A 6,564-nucleotide genomic window follows, 5' to 3' on the forward strand; every position below is an offset into this window, starting at 1 on the left:
TACTTGCATGGTGTGGAATTCTCCATGCCAAAAAAATATGTAAATTGGTGCTAGTCTGGTAAAACCCAGAAGAAAGGCAAAACAAAAATTGTCGTTAGCAATAATTCCACAACAGAAGTACATTAGACAGCCACAGACCAGCCAGTCCTAACTGAAATGAGCTCTAAAAGTTACAAACCAAACCAGAAAAATACGAAAGTGACAATAGGCACAATAAAATAGGAAACTTGGCACCTCCAAGAATCTGAGATAATGGAACAGTCTGAAAAAGATAAATATGTACACTTAAAATGTTTCATGAAGATTAGACTTAAGGCCGAGCAGCTTCAGTGCTCCCAGTGGAGAACTGTGGCCTGAAGGAAGACCAAGACAGTAAAAATAGAAAAGTAGAAAATTTACTTATCTATTAATAGCATTGTCTTAGTCCATTTGGGCTGCTATAACAAAATACCATAAATGAGGTGGCTGATAAACAACAGAAATTTATTTCTTACAGTTCTGGAAGGCTGGGAAGTCCAAGATGAGGAAAGCGCAGATTTGGTGTCTGGTGAGGACCTGCTTTCTAGATGCTGTCTTCTCACTCTGACCTCACATGGCAGAGGGGCAAGGGACCAGCCTTGGGCCTCTTTAATAAGGGTATGAATCTCATGAGGACTCTGCCCTCATGACCTAATCACCTCCAAAAGGCCCCACTTCCTAATACCATCACCTTCAGGGTTAGAGTTTCAGTGCATGAATTTTGGGGAGAATACAAACACTCAGACTATAGCAAGCATCTAATGATGATTTGGTGTGGGACTGATGAGAAAGGATAATGTAGGATATCATTCTGTTTCTGGCTTGGGGAATTGGATGGAAGGTGGTATCATGTTCTAAAATAGAGAACACAAGAAAAAGAATGGGAGTCAGAGGTGAGGGATGGGGAGGTTGAGTTCCATTTGGGACATAGATTTTGGTTTAACTAAGTAGAAATGACCAGGAGGCAATAGAGACTTGGAGTCAGGATAGATCACACCTCAATTTTTGATCTTTAAAATGTGATAATGTGAGATAAATGTACAGAGCACATGAACAGAGCCTAGAAACAAGATGCCTGTGCCCAGTAAATATTACTGTTATTCTATGGGTCTGAAAATCAGAAGAGATGACTGAACCACAACACTACAACGCAGGCTTTTTGGGTCTTTCCCTACCTGTTCGTGAATTGTAAGAAAGGTAACAGTCCTAAGCAGTGTTGGGAATTCCACTGAGTTTCTAACATCCTCCCAAATAAGTCCAGATATCTGCCTGGTCAGCAACCACATGGCATTTGCTCACTCTTTTCCTCTGAACCCCTTTATTTCCAGTGGGCATGGCTACTCTGACGCCAACATGCCCTTCTCAGTTGGCTGTTACTGCTCATTCTTCTGGATTCGGCCATTTGGACCACATCAACCCAGCAGTGGTACCACTTCTGCCATGTTCTAGCACACACGCAGGCCCCACCACTACTCTTGGGCAATGGTTGCACTCCCCTGCCAGACATCGCAGCCACTCTGCCATCTGGACGGGGCGCTCTCATGACTGCTGTTGCCCACAGAAGCAACAGAGGCTTCGAGCAGCCAGTCTGTGGATTGGTATATTAGGCTTCTTCAGAGAAACAGAACCAATCATATATATTTAACATATGTGTTAAATATTGGCTCACATGCTTATGGAGGCTGAGATCTGCCATCTGCGAGCTGGAGACCCAGAAAAGCCAGCTGTGTAGTTCGAAGGCTTGAGAGCCAGAGCGCTGATGCTGTAGATTCTGAGTCTGAAGTCCTGAGAGGCAGGAGTGCTGAGGGCAGGGAATGATCCCTGTCCCAGCTCAAGCAGAGAGCAAATTCAGCCGTCCTCTGGCTCCTGGTTCTGTTCAGACCCTCTGGACTGGATGACACTGCCCACAATGGGGAGGAACCAATTCAAATGCTAATAACCTCTTCCAGCAGCAGCCTCACAGACACACCAAAAATAATGTTTTGGGGGTTTTGTTGTTTTTGAGATGAGGTCTTGCTATTTTGCCCAGGCTGGTCTCAGACTCTTGGACTTAAGATATTCTCCCACCTCAGTCTCCCAAGTAGCTGGGATTACAGGCACATGCTGCTTGCCCAGCTCAGAAATAATGTTTAACCCGATATCTAGGCATCCTGTGACCCAGTCAAGTTGGCATGTAAAAATAGCCATCACGGGTGTTTTGTGGCCAAGTGAAAAAGAATGACTCTATCTCACCTACATGTTACTTTCTGTTAAGAAAATACTATAACAATGATGCATGGGCCCCAGTGTCAGAATTCTCAGAATGGTTAATTTTTAATTAAAGGTCCAGCTCTATAGGAAACGGTCATGAGTTCACGCATCTTGACCAGAGTGAACTGGAGTGAAAGTCACTGCATTCAGGATTTCTCATGCCCCTGAGAACTAAGGCTTTGTAACTGAGACAAGCTTATTGTGTCTGCTTTGGTTGGGTTCTCTCCTAAGAGCCTCCTTAGTACATCATGCAAATGGACTAATTTCAGGCCACCCTACAATTGCTACAATTTGCCAGATATAACTGAACTCCAAGCATGGGCGTAGCTTAGCTTAAACTGATCAGCCCACCATGTAAACAGTAAATTAGGAAATTAATCTTTGATTCCCAGCCAATCTTCCCCTTCCGTGTAGAACCAACATGGAAATTTATAACCAGGTCGTGGAGGTCAGCACGTCCTATTGGAGAAGAACAACCTCTGAATTGCGTACCAACTCAGCACTCTCTACCAGCGTGGAAGTTTTGTGATAGAGAGGATACCAAATAGAATATAGTTATTACCTCACCAAGAAGTGACATCTTTGACCTGAAATAGACCAGTCACAAAAGAAATACTTTAGTGATTTAGAAATAATGTCAGGTATAACATTACTATTACTAGAAGGTACGAGGGTCAACCTGGGATAGAGTTTTCTAAAATGGTCACTTTGGAAGAAAAAGGGTTGAGATGTGTTGGGCATCCACAGAGTCACAAATGGTCTCATACCTAACAGATGACAACTGCCCGTGGTGGTACTGAGGAGGACCTTAAGTCCTGTAGTTCAAGGAAAATCTTACTGTCGTGATTGTGAAATCTCTTTGCACAGTGGTTATATAACCTTGAGTTTGTGTCTACAAAAATATTAACCAAGTGTATAGAAATGAAAAGAATCATGTTATTTGGCCTGGCATTTCAGGACAGTTCATTAAATACGTATTAAACGTCTATGATGTATTAGACACTCTATTAGGTAAAACATAAACACTAAGATATTTCCAGTAGGTAGCTATTATGATTAGGACTATGTATTTAATTTGCTTTGTGGTTTTCATAATGGTCCTACTTCCAAGACTTTTTCCTCATTTTACATTACCTCGTTTCCAGTTAGAATAGAGGTTGAAAGTCCATCCCAGTGAATCTCATCTTTAAGACATCTCTACACTTAACACTTGGTGATATTTTTTTTCCTGCCAGTTCTGCTGACCTTCATGAGTGCTGAGGTTTAGCTGTGGGGCTTACTCCTGAAATGCTTTTGTGCCATCCACTAAGAGGATAATACCGACTGAAGCAGGACAGTCTAATAGCCATGATTTCCTTCAGGAAGTTCAAAAAAGAAATGATACCTAACTAACCAAACTTAATTACAGGAGCAAAATTAAGCATTTAATGTGAAAAGAAAACTCCTAAGTGAAGGACTTAAATGGATTTCTGTTGTTTGAATGTGATATCTTTCTAATATTTAATTCCACTAATGGGATTATTGTTTCCCTAGTAAATTCTTTGGGTGAGACGCCATCACATTTTTCAAGCAGGTCACAACCAATCAGTATTTACAAAGATGATCCATTAAATCAGGATGAGACATGATTTTTAAAAACTGTAGTAAGTAGTCTTGTTCCTGAGAAGTAGCAAAGAAGGCAGCATTAACTAGTGCTTTGATTTGTGAAGCACTAAGATGATGCTTCTGCCTGAAGACAACCTTCCAAGTGCCCCTAACTCTCCCACGTAGCATCTTGATTTCCTCCATTAAAGGAGAATTGCTTAAACACAAGCCGTTAGATTTAGTGGCAATTATTCATTAATTTTTTTCCCAAAATTCTTATCAACCACTTATTATGGGCCAAGCAAGATTCTCAGCGATGAGGATACAAAGGTGAACAAAATTGCACCAGCCTCCCTCATGGAGCTTATATTCCAATGGACTAGATGGAAAGTAAACAAATCAATGAATATAATTTCAGGTACAGATAAGTGTTAGGAAGAAAAATGGAGTAGGATAGAGGGATAAAAAGTGTGGGATGATGGAAACAAGGCATTTTAGAACGGGTCAGGGAATTCCGCTCTAAGAAGGTGAATTTGAACAGAGGCCTGAACTAAGGGAGAATGAGCCATGGGAAATGGGGAAGAAAAACAGTTCAGGCCAGGAGTTTCCACCAACAAAGGCAGGAACCAGTTTGGTCTAAGGGACAATAAGGACATCACTGTGATTAGAGTAGAATGAGCAAGGGGAACATGGTAGGTGAGATTGGAAGGCAGGCAAGGGCCAAATCATGCAAGGCCTTGCCGGCCACAGTAAGGAGTGGGGGTTTATGCATGTATCATAGGGAGCCATTGTGAGGAATCCTGGGGTATTTATTTCCCCTTTTTAAAAGAATGGAAAAATTCTACAACCACTTCTATAAGATTCTACACACAGCAGCAAATGGTCACTGGATGTCCAAGTGGAAAGGCCATTGTAATAAATTGAGGAGTAAAAAGTTTTTTAAGACATGACCCCATTCTCAATGGAATTATCTGTTGGGGAGATAAGAAGAGATTTGATTTTATAAAATGAAGCAACATCAAGAAGTATTCAGTTGCCACACTGGTTTAGCTGCCCACTAAGAGTCTCTACAATGCCTGACAGCCCCTCTTCTGGCCCCTCCCCATACATGCAGAAAAGGACAAGACAGGGAGCAACTGCTCACCAAACTGGCTTTGGAGTTTAGACGCCACCCTCCCCATTAATAGTATCTCCTAATGCCTAATAAAACGGAATTTTATGATAGATTTTATAGTAAGTTAAATTAAGCACTTATAATAAAATGAATTTTTATCTTTATTATTTCAAGTTTTTATTGTTTTGTTCTTTAAGGGACAGTGTTAATTCTCTGATTCAGACCCATCCAATCCAAGTTGGTGGCAGGTGTAACTTTAGGGATTTCGCTTTCTGACCAAAACTGTTATATAGGACAGAACTTCAGCAGGCTGTTCTTTTCTTTGGGAAATAAAGGTGTTTTTTTAATGTCATGAAACACCTGCCCAGTATTTTCTAAAGGAGAATTTCTGTTGTTCAACTGGAAAACAAAGAAAACAATAGAAACATAAGGCTCTGGCTTTTATTTTAGGGTCTGAAAAGTTTTGTGAGACCATATTAATTAGTAACACTCCTCAATGGAGATGAAATATAGTTTATTATAAACGATAATTTAGAGATCATGGTTTGACTACGTTAAGTTCCAAGCAACCCATTGGGAAGAGAAAGTGGAGCTAAGTATTCGTGGATGTTCTAGTCAGAGAGCACTAAGTGTACATTTCACCCTGAATTACCTTTGTTAGTCTTTCGTATTGAGACCATTTTAGCAGCCTTTTAGAATAGATTTGTGAAAGGGAAGACCTTAAAATATACAAGGCAGGCCTGAAAATATATAAAGCAAGCATTTTAGGCAAAAATCCTGATTATATGATTCTATACGGTGTGAGGATAATCACCTATGTCCGGAGACGGCCCCACCTTGTGATAAAATCACAAGCGTCAGTTACAACTGGGTTACATCTCTTCCCTCCCGCCCCGCCCCCTTCTGGAGTGCTTTAATTAGAAAGATACTAGCGTAGATTAAAGTCTTAGCCATACTCAATTCTTCCCTTGACCTGAGGAAAACCACAGCCATAGAGAATCTTGTGCATTAGAAAACACTGTCGGTTTCATCCACGTATACCAGTGAGTGCAAATACAGCACCCATGAGGGGGACTGTACCTAAGAGGAAAGAGTGACCTGTTACATATTGATGATTTGACCCACATAGGGTCTTTCCTTCTGGATCAGAGCCTCGGAAGTATCAAGCACATCATTTCCGTGCAGACCAGTAACATTTCCATGCAGGAGAAGGCTAAGATAATCTTCCAGACATAATGAACAACGGACCCACTGGCTCACCCTTGGGACTTGTCTTTTGGTTGTGTATTTATGTGTGAGATGCAGTAACCATCGAAGCAATACAAAATTCAAGCACACCAAAAAGCAATTCCTTGCATTAGAGTCCAGTGAGATAAAATGATGGATCAAAAGGATTATTTTTGCTTAATGAAGCATTCTGGGTTTTGAGTCTCATTGGACTCAGTTTTTCAACAGGATGTTGTACTCAAGGGCTGGAATTTGGAAATTCCACAACAGCTATATAATCAGTCAGCTCTGATTAATTTAATTGAAACAGGACTCTTGAAGCCCTGCTGTGCTTATAATTACAAATTTAGAAATGGGTAGGGAGAAAGGGA

Source organism: Microcebus murinus, chromosome 17 (genome assembly GCF_040939455.1).
Source record: "Microcebus murinus isolate Inina chromosome 17, M.murinus_Inina_mat1.0, whole genome shotgun sequence".
Lineage (NCBI taxonomy): Eukaryota > Metazoa > Chordata > Mammalia > Primates > Cheirogaleidae > Microcebus > Microcebus murinus.